We start from the raw sequence: 16,127 nt of genomic DNA, 5'->3' as shown, positions 1-16,127 counted from the left end.
CCGTTAGATCTACGGCGCGGGATCCAACGGTCAACGAGTAATGCAAATAGCGGGGGTTTACAACAAGGGGGCCCGCGCTAATATTTCAATGTTTAATAATGTTCGCGGGGGTTTTAAACTTTGGTTACAGGTTTTATGTGGTTTATACAGGCAGCTATGGTTATTAGTTTAACCGAATGTCAAACCAATCCCAATATATACATGCGCGCGAGGAGTTAACATATGGTTCAGGTGGGTGGTTTTAGCGCGGTTGTTTATTTAACCAGATGTTAAATAAACCCCAAGGTTTTTTGAATGTGGAGGGGCTATTATTAAGGTCCCAAATAGACTAATAATTCTTGGAAGTGTGTTATAAGGCTATAGTTGCCAGGGGTAGGAATATTATGTATTTTTGGGTTTTTTATATAGTTTTTGTAGAAAGGGGTAGGGCAAATGATAAAGGAGCTATATAATAAAGTTAATGTTAATATGATTTTATGGATAAGTAACGCTAAGTTTATGAGGAAATAAATTAGGTTTTTTGGGGAAATGAAGTAAAATGGTAAGATCTTTTACACAAGAAATGTGGCTTGTTTTAACTAAGTAAACTCAGGGTTCAACTTAGCATTTATCATCAAATAAAGTGAACTGGGGCTACTGGGAAGATACCAATGTCCTTGAGGGAATGTTAGTAAATGATTTCTAGGGGAATGAAAGGGGAAATTAGTCATGCTTCCACTGTTCTACAACCAAACAACTGCCATGGTACTTGTGTCATCCATGAGATAAGTCTTTCTTGACAAGACAAAAGGGTGATCACAAACTTGCTTCTGCAACCTCAAACTGCCTACCCAGCCTAATACACCTAGCATTTTTTCTTCCTTTTGATTGGGTGCATTTGGACTAGCAAACCCTGATTTTCCTCTTTTTCTTTTGAATGCCCTCCTATCTAAGTCTACCCTTATCTCTTCCAAGGGCCCAGATTAAGTAGTTGGGCTCCTTATTTTCTCTACCTATTTACTCATCTGCCAAGCTTGAACTGTTTGGACAGATCTTTATTCTCTATTCTAAAGACAAGTAAATTCAAACATGATCTAACCAGGATTGAACTGTCTGGCTATTCATCAACTGTATCCAGAATCAACCACCTGTACACAATGAAATTCTCCAACAATGGAACAGTAGTGGCATTTAAACTAGCACACTTTCTTGGTCTTTTGGTTTGGGGTTCATTTTTATCATTTTTTTTTTACCAATCCATTCTTTTTGCCCTTTGATTTTTCTTTTAGGGCATACCCTCTTTTCATTTTTTACTTTTCTTGATTTGTTTACAAAATATGGAACCTTTGCAGCATGAAAGGATGAACATATTTGGCTCTTCTACAGTCAATCATGAAAAATGAAACCTATTGGTATAGGAACCTAACACCTTGCATCCTAATTCATTTGAATTCCATAGCCAAGTGAATTCAAACCCATTGCTCCAAACTTTACTATCATAACTAGTATAATGATCATAAATAAAATATTATAACAACAACAATAATTCTTGCATATCACTCAATCATTCATGCAAGAAATATCAATAACACATAAATAAACACATGTCTATCATAACAAGAAAATATTGGAATTGAAGTAGGGTGAGCAGCGTTCCACCCCACCATAGGCTCAAATATGCTGCATTTTTTCTCACAACTAACCACCCTCATGCAAAATCTTGATGCCTTGAGAGAAACCTAAACTCAGGGATTTAAAACACAATTTTCAAACCATATTTAACACAAAAAATGAATTTCACTCTCCTTTACACATAAGAAAAAATCAATCTTTGTCACATAGACCTAGTCTCTGCCACATAGGTCATCACTCATAGCTCTTAACCAATCACAAGGTCTAAAACTCTCTAGTTTTTGCCACCCATTAGGGGAGTTTTGAGCTCTAAAATGGGCCTCCTAAGGAAATTATAAAATAATACTAGATTACATCATCAAATTTTAGAGGGAAAAAAGAAAAAACTATTTTTTCAGCTCATATTTTCAACTTATCTCTCTATCGGTTTACTTAAATTTCGAGTGGCAACACTCGTTGGATGCATAATTTGATTCCTCATCCAAGGAGTACCTATGTTGCATACTTTTGATGGACTCTGCTACATGAAAAATGAGAAATCTAAAGTAGCAAGGTCCATCTAAAGTATGCAACATTGGTACTCCTTGAATGAGGAATTATATTTTGCATCTAACGAGTACTCCCACTCAAAATTTGAGTATAACCTTAGGGAGATAAGTTAATAAGAGTTGAAAAATTAGTTTTATTATTTTATTATTTATTAATATTTTTATCTTTTTACTCCAAAAATATTGAATCACCCCCCATGGTTGACATCATCATCTTGAATCCTATTGGTTTTTATAAAGTTTATTTTCGTTGTACATTTTTCTTAGGAGGCCTATTTTAGACCTCAAAATTCTTCTAATGCATTTCACTTGCCAAATCAAATGTATAGGTGAGAGTGTATGGGAGAAAGGCCAAGGAGAAAATAAGAACCAAGAAACCCTTGATGGTTTCTCCTTATTTTTATAATCACACCTTGAATGTTCATCTTCTAAATCTTTTGCTAGAAGCTTCTTGGGAATACCAACCATCACATCAAGGGAAAATAATATTTAATCAAGAAATACAAGGATTTATTCCACTCCCTTGCATCTTTTCCTCCCTTAGTAAAGTTTCCCCCCTCCCCGAGGCATCATGATCTATTGGCTACTCCCTTCCTTCAACTCTATAGTTTTTATTATTAAAATATAATAGCACATCCCATAATAAAATTTATTACATAATATATATGATGGTAAACTAGCATTACAAGAATTTAATTACATCACAAATTCTATGGAAATGAAAAGGAGGTCTTACAATCTCCTCCCCCTTAAAGGAACAACGTCCTTGGTGGTCTCATCGATCTTGGACCTTCTTTTGTTGTAGAAACACCAGCCTAGGTGTAGTCTTTCACTACAAAAGTAGTCTTCATCCTTTCCTTTGCTACATCAAAAATTTGGTTCACTTCAATTATTCTCCTTTTACTATTATGTATGTTATGTTCAGTTTGTTACCTACGAACCTTATTTAGTTTCTTGAGAAATAAAAAAAATGTCACCTACAAACCTTATATAGTTGCCTTATATAAGACCAACTTTGCCTGCGATAAAATATATTACCAGCGTTCAATATTGCACAATGAAATCATAAGTTTTAGATGTGAAAACCATTTTTCCATTACTTATATTCTTAGGCGCAAAATGCCTCTTTGCTCTTATGTATGAACCTACTTAATTCCAACATTGTTACATTTAGTACCTATGCCAAAAGATCGACATCACAGGTCTTACAATTCATTTCCTTTCCTGATCCATAATCCTTTTATAGGAAACTTGAATTTTTCCCTAAATAGGTTGAATTTCTAACAATTAAGGTTTTAAACCAATAATTATCTATATGGTTATTCTTTGCCTCCTTTACCTCCAGATGTAACAATTTTATCTCAATATTTTCATTGGATATGCCCTCTTATACTCATATCCCAGTGAGTGTGATACAAATTCATTCCCTCGTTAGTTACTCGCACTTCCATGCCCAGGAAATCCCAATCCTCAAATGATCAACTTATCCCAAGGCTTTTCTCATATGGGATTATTGAAGAGATTGTTAGTCTTATAGCTAAGTACTCTTCTAGCATGTTCTAACATAAATTGCACTACATTTCTCATGAAGCCTTATAGTCAAGCTACCCTTTATGACTTTCTCCCATGAGGTAATCAAAGTGTGTCATAGGGATACAATGTCACCACAGTGGCCTTGTTCCTAGGCTCTTTGCTTCATCATTTCATTTGTATCACAACATTCAGTTCCCATGAGATATACTAAAAAATTTCAAATCAAAAATTTAAATTGGCCGAATTTGCTTCATTCAAAAGCTAGATCTCACAAACATGATACTTTTAGTTATGACATTGGGCTCCTTTGTAGGTGGTGATATTTTTATAATTCATAGTGGCTTCTAACTCACACCCAATTCTAACACTCTACCTACAATCTGAACTTTCAATAAGCCAAATAGTGGTAAGTGTTCATACATAAAACCTTTTCATTGCAAAATTTACAATATCCCATGAAGTGATATCATAATTATTAAAAACATAATAATTCTATCACTTTCAATTGATTTCAGAAAGATTGAAATGAAACTATCATCACATTATATATTTGCATCACAATTATTTTAATCATTTCATAATGAAATCAAACATTTTTTCCAACAACCCAAAGGGCAAAATTGAGAGTTACATAACCAATTCTCCACCAATATGCATATCTCTAAATTCATGGGTAATTAGTTTCCACTTTGTTTTGCAGGATGGGGGATTCATGGCACTCATTTCTCTACTCAAAAATTCATTAAGAGTATTAGAAGTTATTTCATTTCATGACATTCAATCATAAAATTGATTGCTCCATACAAGTGTGCGTGCATTCAATGTACCAAGATATGTACCATCATGATTTGGCATAATATCAGTGTCATGATCAAATCATATCATAGTAATTCATGGATGCATCAAAAGGATTCTAGTAATTTTTATACAAGGTTTTTTCCCTTTGTCAATCCCACTAGGTATTAATGACAAACTTGCTTTCATATATCAACAATGCTATAAAATTCTCACATTGCCTACGAAAAACCAATCCTTCAAGTACATGTTCCTTATCACCAAACTCAAAATTATATGATAGAATCACTTGCCTTAAGCTCATAAACTATTGGGTCAATACTCATGGAATCATGAACACAATGCAGTCCCTACGTTTACTTCATACCTCCCACATTTTCATGCAGTTTCTCAATGCATTACCAAACATATTTTATCTCATGAGAATATTATTCATTCATTTAATTTTTGTTCAACATGGCAACTCAATGCATGCACATATTACTAATATTTTACTAAATATTTATTTGTTGACAATTTTCTACCTTAACCATACCCCTTCTTGGGCATCCATGCAATACATCCATTAAATTGAACAAACAAAAAATAAAAAATTCAACTGGAAATAACTCTCACCCAATTCCATTACATTTTTAGCTCCACTTATTTTCCCTATTTCCTTGCCTACCATCAACATGCATTCCCAGCTGAATTCTTTTCAAGGAGTCCGAATCACTACATCTATGATTTTCTTGACCTACTTCTGCTATCTTTTTCTTCATCATTCATAATTGTGCCCCCTCAATAGAATTTCCATGAGGTCCATTCTCATATGACTACCTTAGCATGCTTGATGTTGTAATTATCAATAGCTCGTGAAATGACCTCAATATCGCATGTTAGTCACAACTCCATCATTTCATATGCTTACACACAAATTTCAATGAATATTCAAAAAGATCACTTACACTATGTATCCAATTCATGCATTCAAATAATGTCTTCAATCATGCATACAAACATGTACATATTGTCATGCATGTGCCATACTTGCACATATTACATGTCATTCATACACACATCAATTATTAATTAATTTATGCATGAACTATAACATCTCAATTCAACAACCAATTCAATATTATTAAAAATTTATTTCAATATGTCAATTATATATTTAGATATTTGCAATAAACCAAACCTTCTCACACTTTTGGCGTTTTGTACTTCAGTGTACAACTTGATTTTACCTATTCAAAATATTCCCTCTACATTTATTATAGCAAGGGAACTTAACATACTATCATATGCACAAAATTTAATTAGAGTCTTTCCTAAGGTCTATAGCAACCTTAAAATTCCAAAATATTTCTAAATAGTTCAAGAGGAACCCTCCCACTTGCATTCATATGCAAGTGGATTACCTTAGCTAACGTCATTAGTTATTAAATATTATAATATTGTCGTGGAAATTTCATTTTGTTCTTAATTATTTTAGATAGATTTTGGGAATTCTCCTTCATTCCTCTTCACCTCACCACCAAAGGTGGGTGATTCAGCCTTCTTATATTCTCTAGTCACATGTAACACCCCACCCCATATTTACCCACTTTTACAAGCTCTTTAGGGTAAATATGAGTTAAGAGTTACTATGCATGAACCAACATACAAGTTCTAGTTGTGGAAGTGGGACTTACTACCTTGAATCATAACTGTGACCTCAAGGAACACCTGATCACCCAGATGTCAGAGGACACCCATTGATTATCTTTTCCTGGCTTCGAACCACCTTTTTTACTCATTTGATAGCCTAGCAACATGCATTCCAAGTTGTCCATGCAGACAAATGGTTCCATCCATATGCACCAGTCGCCCTTCTTGCAGCTATAGCAAAAAATACTCATTTTTGTGCCCGCGGTCGCAGATTTAGTGCCTGAATTTCAAGGCTATCCTACAAGACACTGCCCATAAATTTCCAGAATCAATTCCAAGTTAATCACAAGTATACATAACCCACAGTTAGGCTCGGATCTTCCCAAACATGCCAAACACATGATAAACATTTAGAAAAACATATGGTAAACATAGTAGCTACCAATCATAAATGAATATTTGATCATTGTCTCATTAGTTTCACCAGAGAATCATCAAGAAGGCTCACTTCCCTCTCAAGCTATTTGCAACAACACTTGTTAGCTCATGCATTCATATAACCATTCACTAACTTATCGAATCATGAACAAGATCCATAACAAGAGCACATCATTTAACCATGCCTATAACCAACATTTAACCATAATGAAGCCATGAAAAACCAATCATAAAATAAACATAATAACCAATACATGTGCTCATTAATCTCAATAAGAAATAACACAAAATAACATAGGCATAAAACCAACCAAGTTTGAGGCTTCCACATACCGCTTGACCATAGATTGGGATGAACCAAATATATCTTTCATCCAATCACCCCCATGCCATATTCCAAGAATGAATGTGGGATCTCATGGGATAAACAAAACAAACCAGGGCATCCAGAGGCTAAACCACCTCAACCCTCAACCACAGTGATTTCACCTAAATTGGTCTAGAAATCACCAAACCAACACAAGCTTGGATGTCTCAGAATTTCTTCATCATACCGAGAGGAATTTTCCTATCTCCACCCACTTGCCAAGGGCTTCCCAAATAAAACCATCTCCACCCCCAACCCTTTGGATTTTCCCGAGATCGTCTCACCCGGATCTAAAATCTTCTGGTATTACAAATCTCAACCAAGAATGAATCTCATCACACCATGATTATCCAAGAAATGGAAATGCAAGGTTGTAAAACCATGGTCAATCCAAGCAAAACACATGCCAATGACAATAAAGTAATCATGTAAACCAAATTCATGTACCATGCATTCAAATTCCATCAAGGAAATCACGCATGCAACCTATTACCTACAAAATCTTCCTATTGTAGCTACTCTTCCAATCTTCTCCTTGTGCTCCCTTGATTTCCTTTGCTTTTCTTTTGCTTGCTTGTGACCAATTTCTCTTCTCTCCCCTCTTGGAGCTCAATTCCTTCCAAAACTAAAGTTTTCTAGAGCTAAAACTGATCAAAAGTTGTCAACTGTTTCTCAGATGCCTTTTTATCACCGATGTCTAGTGTCTCTCCCTTTTCTTTTCCTCTTTTCTTTCATTTTATTTTATTTTCTCTTTAATTTCCCTTGCATGCATATTCTTGTCTCTTCATCTGCATTTTCTCGTATTTTCCTTTATTTCTTGTATTAATTTCCATTTATTCCTTTTATCTTTTTCCAATGCCAATGTCGATTTCCATAGCCATTAATTGACCACAAGTGATATTCAGTTTAATGTTTTTCCCTCCATTCATCTTTGAATATGTGTCGCATGACCTTGTGATTATTTTTCCTCTATAATGTGCTTCCATTTACATGGAAAATAAACTCAGGGTTGTTACAAGCCCTCCCCCTTAGGGGAACACCATCCTCGGTGTTCTATGACACTTATAACCAACCAAAACTACTAAAACAAAACATACTGCTTATTGGATATTTATAACATAGTTTGTTGCAATATTTACAATGACAACTGTTCAAAACATGATGAACATACTACTTATTGGATCTTTATAAACATAGTTTGATGCAATATTTACAATGAAATATATACATGTATATCCATATACCAAAAACTCATTTTCTTCAACCAACAAATACAAAAGGATATATTGCCCAAATCTGATCATCCAACTCCCATGTAGCTTCATCGAGCCCAAAGTGCTTCCACTACTCTTTAACTTTCTCTATTTCTCGGTTTTGGAACATGAGATGTTTTCACTGCAATATGCATTAAGGCTCTAGCTAGAACTCTCCCTCTAGTTCCACCTGCAACACAGACGAATCAATAACATGATCGACATCTTGTACATATTTCTAAGCAACGAAACATGGAAAACATCATGGGCATTCAATAAGGTAGGAAAAGAAGGTCTGTAGTCCATCGGTCCAATCCTCTCAAGGATCTAAAAAGGCTCGCAATACCAAGGTGCCAGCTTGCCACATGGCCCAATCTTCAAGGAGTTCTTCTTGGGATTAATACACAAGTACACACACTCCCCAACCTAAAACTCGTTGAATGCTCTATGTTGATCGACATAACTCTTTAGCCTATCTTGTGCTACCTTTAATTTCCTTTTACTAACCTACATCTCCTACTCCATCTCTGACAAAATATCCATTCCAATCAAAACCATGTTCAATGGATCACTTTAGCTAATAGGAGTATTGCAACTCTGCATGTAAAGAGCCTAAAATGGACTCATCTTAAATTATTCCTAATACCCAATATTATAAGCAAAATCCACTAGTGGAAGATACTCCTCCCACTTCCTCTACTGATGCATGACATACATCCTCAAAATATCCTCAAGGATCCTATTAACCCTCTATGTATATTTTTTTGTCTATGGATGATAGTTTTACTAAAATCTAGCTCTATCCCCAAGCCTGCAAATAGTTCCTTCCAAAACCTAGAAGTGAAATCAACATCTATATATGATATAATCCTCTTGGTAACTCCATGCAACCTCATTATCTTCTTGATGAAGATTTGAGTCACTTCAATAGATGAATTAGTATACTTTACCACAATGAAGTGAGCTACTATTGATAAGGTTAATCCTCTCTATGGACAGAGACGATCCCTCTGTGCCCACTATCTGATGTGAAACTCATCGTGCTAATGGAGACATGCCTAGTGGTATCCCTAGTCCCACATCTTCACATTTATCACAAATTGGGTCTTAGTTTACGTTTTTACAAAAAATCGTAAAACTTGAAAAAAAAAAAAAACAAACTTTTACCTGCATTGATCCATTGTTCTCCTGGTGGTAAAGGTAGATCTGTATCCCACCTAAAACCTGTGCCAACATAAGTGTAGTCGTCTACCACGAGTAGTTGTTGTTCTAGCCAAGTGAAGAATTGTGGTGGATAATGCATATGTTGATCCATGCCTCCTCGAGGCATGAGCTAACTCCATCTCATGAATCTCATATCTCGGGGGGCATGATCTAATACCTCTGCCCATTGATACTAGAATAGGGGCACTCGCTCTAGAACAAAGGTCAACAATAAAGAACTAAACCAGAATTGCTTCAGGTGTCCATGCTTCCCCTTGGTCAGTTGTCGTTTCATGTTTGCCAAATGGCCTCCACACCAGTTGAAGATGGTGGGGGTCAAACATGCGATAGCATATTGGAACTAGGATTTTGAAGCCTCATGCAAGGCTTGTGTGCCGACTACATGTGCCATAGTGAACAAAATTGTTCTTAAAACAAGGTTTCTAGTGATTATCGCTATCTTCACCTTCCCTTCGTTGGTCATTTCGGCACTGGGAACATGCCTCTAGACTAGAGTCCTTATACATTCACCTTCTTGGTGAGATCCAAAGAATTGGGCTGCTTCCCCTCGTTGAGACAATCTTGTGATGAAGTAGATATCCATCTCCTCCAATTCTAGTTCTTGGCCTTTTATGATGAATATCTCTTAATATATATCCCAGAGACTAATCAGATAGGGAAACAATTCCCTTTGAGCCCTTAACCCTATGGTCCTGAAGAATTTTAGTAGCCCGCAATTCCTTAGAGCATTTATGCATTCAGGATCCTGAGCGGCTTGGAATTCTTTGGCCTCATTTTCCACTCCAATACTATGATCTCGTACAAAACATCATTTGACACTTATTAATGCCTTTTTCATGGATCAAAACCATCAATTTTTGTTTTAAAAGAGAGTTTTCTTTCCTAAAATTCCACCTTCGACACCATTGCCCCTATTTTTACAAACATTGTGATGGCATCACGGGAGCCTTTGGGCTCAAGCATGATCATCACAGGTCTGATGACCATACCCACGACAAAACCCTAAAATTTTGAAATCCTACTTTCTAGCATCAAATTTACCATTTAAAATGAATAAAACAAGTGATAAATGCAAGAGCAGGGATGAGCCTCTTAGCTGTCGCAGATGGTTCGTGAAATGGTACCCTGGATCTCCCGCAACAACCACTGGAAAATCAAGAGAATTAGGGCACCAAATGCACTTTCAGAGCTCATTTGGTAAAATGGTAAAAAAATAAAATTACTTTTGACTATTTATAAGTTTTGAAAGTCATTTTTGTCAATATTTTCATAATATTTTAATATTTTATCTTGATATTAGTGATGGGTGTGTTTCTTTTGTAGTTACAAGCACCTTCAAAGTGATCAGTGATCATTATTCACTGATTCTTGTGAGTTTTATTTTATCTCTTTTTCAGACTCATTAAATAAACGAAAAATAACCCCCCTCGAGTCATCTTTGAGCTTTTTTTTGATGGAGTCACCATTTTGTTGACAAGGTTAATCCTCTTTGCAGATAGATGTGATCCCTCTAGCCCAATGAGTGGGTCTAGCAACTGAAGTGAGAATCAACTAGACATCTTCTTAGGTTATAATTGAAAAGTAGAACGAAAGAGATGACCTACCTTGTTCTGATGCTATTTTGATTTTGTTTGTTGAGGGCCTCGAACCCCTTGTGTCATGGGCTTGTTCTTGCTTCTCTCAGCGCTTATGTACCTGCACAAGTGATCAAGAGACAAAAAAGCATGCCAACACCAATAGCAAATCCAATAACAACCTACTTAATTGATCAAGGAATGCCAAGCTAATACATACATGAACATATATATTTTGGGAAGATGAACCAACAGTTGTATATTATTTAAGGAATAAAGGGAAGCTTACAACCATAGTCTTTTTGTTGAAAGGCTCTCCTTGAGTGGTAATCCAAGTCTAAGCCAATAAACTCTCTAAACACTCCTTCTCCAAGTCTAATGAATAGCCTCTAGGAACAAGCTCAGCATAAGGGTGCAAACAGACATAGACTAATCATTTGGGAATGGGAGAAGAGGAATTTATAGGATAGGAGAGGGAGTTAGGCCTTCTCCAAAGATAGGATTAGGCCCACATCTTAAGGAGGTGGCTCATAGGGATAAGACAAAGAGGTCAAGTGAAACCACTTCTAGCTCGTTGCTCTGGAAGCTTCTAGATCACGAAGCTTCCCATACTCTTTGGTAAAATTACCTTTTTGGGATCATCGCGGGTATGCAAGGGAACATAACGATGCCATCATGGGTCAAAAATAGTGAAACATGCGACCATCATTGTTTTAAGTCTCATAAGGGTGATGACTCTCATTTTAGGGTTTTAAGAGTTATTTCTTCAAGGAAATCTCAAGACATTTTCCAAACAAAGTCTCAGGAGGGATCTGAGCTGTATAAATGGATGAGTATACTATATAATGGTCCTGTTTTGGGCACTTCAGGGTATTTCATAGGGAAGTGCATGAGGCATGACAAAATATTGTGTAACAACTACCTTGCTCAACCTGTCAACAACAACCATGATGGAGTCATGCTGCCTTTGTGTCCTAGGAAATCCTGTAATGAAATCCATGGAAATGACCTCCCATTTCCATTATGAAATTAGAATAGGCTGCAACAAACCAACTGGATGCTTACATTTAGCTTTCACATGTTGACATTCCAAGCACTTAGCAACAAACTCAACCACCTCTTTCTTCAAATTTGGCCAATAGTATAACTTCTTAACAATTGTCAAAGTCTTATGGTATCTTAGGTGGCCTAAATATGGATTGACATGAAACTCTCTCAATATAAGCTTCTTTAACTTGATGTTATCTTGCACATAGATCTTGCTCCTAAATTTGACCAAGCCATCTGTTATGAGGTGATACTCCTCATCCTGATCACCCTCGCCCTACTATTGTAATCTATGTTTTAGTTGTTGATACTTCTCATCATGATACCACACTTGTAAATATGTCCCATAAGAGCTCACAACTGACATATGACTCACCTGAACTCTCCTATTGAGAGACATCCATAAGCTAGTTCTTGTTGAAAATAGCAACAAGAAATGTTAAAAATAGCATCAAGAAAAAAAATCCTAATTTAATTTGTCCTTAAATTAAATTGGGAATAAAATTGTAATTGCACATCTCATGACAACTTGTGATAGTTAGTTTGACTTAGTTGGCTTAGTTAATTTGAGTTGAGGGTCTAACTAGAGTCATGTAGAGTGTCAACTACAATTATGAGCACTAGTTGAGTTTATTTTGATTTGTAATTATTTAATTCAGTCTAACTGAGTTAAAGTCAGTTAAACTAGTTCCAAGTGATGGAGGAAGTAGTGGGGTGTAACATGTAGTAGTGGGGTGTAACCTATCGAATAGTGGGGTACTTCCCGCAGTGATCAACAAGTAAACTGAAGATTCACTCATAATTAACTCATGCATGTCAAGTCAGAGAAATACCCAATTGAGATTAGAGTTCAGGGATAGTGTACTATCATTTGTAAAATCATCCAAATTAAATAGATGGTGCATGAAATCAGAAGAAGGCCTAAAATAATTCATTCCTTAATTATAAAGCTCAGTAATTTTAACCATTCAAACTTACTTTAAAAGGAGGAATGTAGGCATAATTTTAATCATTGTTTTGGTGAGCATGAGTTGGTGAGACCAAGCAATAGGAATCACAAGTTTGTGCATGAATCTTGTGAGAGAAAGGTGTGCCAAGAGAAAATTGTGCATAGATTGGTAGTGAGATAGGTAGAGATAGTGCAGAGGTTGCTCGAGCTTGAGAAAATCATTATAATCTTCTCATATTTTTCTAACTAATGCAATATACAAATAGTAGAGGTTTTAGTTGTGGCTTTCCCTAGATAAATCTTTGTGCATGTGTGATGTTTCCTTTTGCATGTCTATGATTCTTGTTCTAGATGGTGAATTTACTTCAACAAATCAGTAGAGTAGCTTCAAGTCTTGTGATTTAGCAAATTTCATGAGCATTATTGAATCTACACATTAATTTCTACATGATATCAAAGCTATATTTGTAGAAATTTCTACATGGTATCAGAGTTGAAATCACAATAGAAGAGAAGAATTCAAAGTTGTCCTTGCTTATTGATGGAGCTCTAGTTTAGGGCAGATCCAGAAGACCCTTTGTGCAAACTTCTTAATGGAGCTAGAAGGTTGCTAGTGGGAAGATCAATGAGCCAATGTTTAGTGACACAAAAATGAGTTGTGATCATTAACATTGGTAGATTGAGGAGCAGAGAGATTTCCAACAGGGAGATCGAGACTCAGAGGGAGTCTAGTTTCAGAGGGAGAAAACCTATGGAAGATAGTACTTAGGATATGGGGAGATCATACTCATTATTCTAGTAGTTTCAGTAGTAGTACGGAAGCAGCAGTAGAGAAATAGTAGTAGCAGTATGAGTAGATTAGATTTAGTTCACACATGAAAAGCCTTGAAGAGTAAGGCGAAGATTAGATATTTGGTGTTTGAGAAGGAGAATGAATTACCTCTCCACATGCAGCCTCAGAAGCAACCTCAACAAGTCATGGAGCAGCCATAATTGGAGAAACAAAGAGGAGATCGAGTGGAGACATCCACTCAAGCAGAGACCTCCAGTAGGGGGAAATTTCAATCAAAGTTAGCAGAGGGAGCACATGCAGCTACACCTAGTGGTGTGAGGTGGAGCGATGTAGATTGTTATTCCCAAGAGTGCAAAGATTTCAACAGGGTCTAATGTAGTTGTAATAAGCATATCAGCTAGATTAGTTCCATATTGTTGCAGTAGGACCACCACCTTTTCTATAGGATCCCACAGTATCAGAGTAGCAGATTCAGTGTTAGCAAGTACAAGCATTCATCCAGATGATAACTACATAACTAGTTGTAGTCAGTACCTGGGAGATAGTTGCAAAACTAGTTGTAATGGCACAAGAAGTGAAAATTTCCCAGTTGCAGTATGCAGGTGCAATTCCATCTAGGAGATTCCTATCACAGAGCTTTACAATCTAGTTTCCAGTGCAGGAGGACCATGCAAGTTTCCAGGAGGGAGCAGAGATATTTCCCATAGGGAGATCGAGACTCGAAGGGAGTCTATCTTCAGAGGGAGCAACCTTATGGAATCTAGTGCTTTGGGATATGAGAGATCAAACTCATTATTGATGTAGTTGCAGCAATAATGCACAGGTAGCAGTAACAGTATGATTAGATCAGGGTCCCAGAGTTCCAGAATTTGGGTAGGGTCCATTGAGGTGTCTTTTTATCTCATGGATTGTTACCTTGCTACAGGATCCCACAATATTCAGTATCATGAGGATCAATGTTAGTTAGATACTAAGGAGTGCAGAGAAATGTTGACAACAAAGCAACATTCTCAATAGTAGAGTCAATAGCAACATAGTTTTCCTAGTAGACAGTTGCAGAAGTATTTGATTCAGTCTATTTTGTTTGGATGTTTTTTTTGGGTTGTAGATGTTGCAATAGAAATAGAAACAATGACAAGTGTTGCATGTAGAACATTCCAAATGTACTGGATCGGGTTAGAGTCGAATTCCTTTCTTGTTGAGAGGAAGTGTTCAAAATAATGACAAGAAATGTTAAAAAGAGCATCAAGAAAAAAAAAATCCTAATTTAATTTGCCCTTGATTAAATTGGGAATAAAATTGTAATTCCACATCTCATCACAACTTGTAATAGTTATTTTGACTTAGTTGGCTTAGTTAATTCGATTTGAGGGTCTAATTAGAGTCATGTATAGTGTCTCCTACAATTAGGAGCACTAGTTGAGTTTATTTTGAGTTGTAATTATTTAAGTCAGTCTAATTGAGTTCAAGTTAGTTAAACTAGTTCCAACTGATGGAGGAAGTAGTGGGGTGTAACTTGTCGAACAATGGGGTGCTTCCTGCAGTGATCAACTAGTAAAATGAAGATTCACTCATAATTAACTCATGCATGTCAGATCAGAGAAAGACCCATTTGAGATTAGAGTTCAGGGACAATGTACTATTAGTTGTAAAATCATCTAAATTAAATAGATGGTGCATGCAATCAAAAGAAGTCCTAAAATAATGCATTCCTTAATTGGAAAACTCAGTAATTTCAACCATTCAAATTTCCTTTAAAATGAGGAATGAAGTCACAAGTTTAATCATTGTTTTGGTGCGCACGAGTTGGTGAGACCAAGTAATAGGAAGCACAAGTTTGTGCGTAAAGCTTTTGAGAGAAATGTGTGCCAAGAGAAGCTTGTGTACAGGCTGGTAGTGAGATTGATAGGGATAGTGCTTAGGTTGCTTGAGCTTGAGAAAATCATTTTAATCTTCTCATATTTTATGACTAATGTAATATACAGATAACAAGTGTTTTTAGCTGTGGCTTTCCCTAGATGAATATTTGTGCATGTGTGATGTTTCCTTTTTCATGTCTATGATTCTTGTTATAGATGGTGAATTTACTTTCTCATCAATAGAGTAGCTTCAATTCTTGAGATTCACAAAATTTCATGAGAAATATTGAATCTACACATTAATTTCTACATGGTATTAGAGCCATATTTATAGAATTTCTACAGTTCTTTATGCCCTTGACATAGCTAATCTCGAAATCAAAGTCACTGAGAGTAGCCAACCATCTAGCTTGGCTTGCATTTAGATTGGGTTGGTCAAACAAATACCTCAGTCTACTAGGATCACTCATCAAGGATAACCTCCTACAAAGGAGATAATGTCTC

This window comes from Pinus tabuliformis, chromosome 9 (assembly GCF_031772625.1).
Source record: "Pinus tabuliformis cultivar Carrire ecotype Pingquan chromosome 9, CPIR1, whole genome shotgun sequence".
In the NCBI taxonomy this organism is placed as follows: Eukaryota; Viridiplantae; Streptophyta; class Pinopsida; order Pinales; family Pinaceae; genus Pinus; species Pinus tabuliformis.
Note: the sequence above shows the minus strand (reverse complement) of the source record.